This window comes from Theropithecus gelada, chromosome 19, assembly GCF_003255815.1.
Source record: "Theropithecus gelada isolate Dixy chromosome 19, Tgel_1.0, whole genome shotgun sequence".
NCBI lineage: Eukaryota > Metazoa > Chordata > Mammalia > Primates > Cercopithecidae > Theropithecus > Theropithecus gelada.
The window spans coordinates 34,452,477-34,453,811 of record NC_037687.1 but is presented as its reverse complement, the minus strand read 5'-3'; positions in this window follow the sequence as shown (position 1 = coordinate 34,453,811).

The window sequence follows — 1,335 nt, the reverse complement described above, 5'->3', positions numbered from 1 at the left end:
TTTTTTTGAGACGGAGTCTCGCTCTGTCGCCCAGGCTGGAGTGCAGTGGCCAGATCTCCGCTCACTGCAAGCTCCGCCTCCCGGGTTTACGCCATTCTCCTGCCTCAGCCTCCCGAGTAGCTGGGACTACAGGCGCCCGCCACCTCGCCCGGCTAGTTTTTTGTATTTTTTAGTAGAGACGGGGTTTCACAGTGTTAGCCAGGATGGTCTCGATCTCCTGACCTCGTGATCCGCCCGTCTCGGCCTCCCAAAGTGCTGGGATTACAGGCTTGAGCCACCGCGCCCGGCCTACTTTCATCTCTTTGATGGGAAATTTTGATCATTGATACTGTTACTGCAGGGACAGTGCCTGCAAGGGGAGTTGAGATTATCTCAGAAAAACAGTTGTGAAATGAAAATTGCTGAAAGCCATTGTGTTAGTCAGGATTCTCCAGAGAAACACAGAACCAATAGGGTACATAGATGTACAAGAGGAGATTTATTATGGGAATTGGCTCATCCAGTTATGGAGACTAAGAAGTCCCAGGATATGCCTTTTGCAACCCGGTAAATCACGAAGTTGGGTGGTATTCAGTCTGCATCTGAAGGCCTGAAAACCAAGGGAGCCTATGGTGAAATTCCCAGTTGGAGGCTGAAGGCCTGAGAACTGGGTGAGGGTCATTCTTGTATGTTCCAGAGTCCAAAGGCCCAAGATCCAAGAACTTTAATGTTGGAAAGCAGAAGAAGATGGATGACCCAGGACAAGAAGAGAGTAACTTGCTCTTTCTCTGCCTTTTTGTTCTATTTTGGCTCTCAAAGCATTGGATGTTGCCCCCTAACACTGATGAGGCCAGATCTCCTTTACGTTGTCTACAGACTCAAATGCTAGTATCTTCCATAAACATTCTCACAGACACATCCTATACTAAGGTTTTCCCAACTATTTCGGTGGCCCTTAATGCAGGCAAGTTGGCACAAAACGTTAAACATCACAACTATTAATAATCTTGTGGCTAGGCCGGGTGTGGTGGCTCATGCCTGTAATCCCATCACTTTAGGAGGCCGAGGCAGGCTGATCATGAGGGCAAGAGATCAAGACCAGCCTGGCCAACATGGTGAAGCCCCGTCTCCACTAAAAATACAAAAATTAGCTGGGTGTGGTGGCGGGCACCTGTAGTCCCAGCTGCTTGGGAGACTGAGGCAGGAGAATCGCTTGAACCCAGGAGGTGGAGATTGCAGTGAGCCGAGAACACGCCACTGCACTCCAGCCTGGTGACAGAGTGAGTCTCCGTCTCAGGAAAAAAAAAAAAAAAGAATATTGAACATAATTAATTGAACTGAACATAGACTTACTTT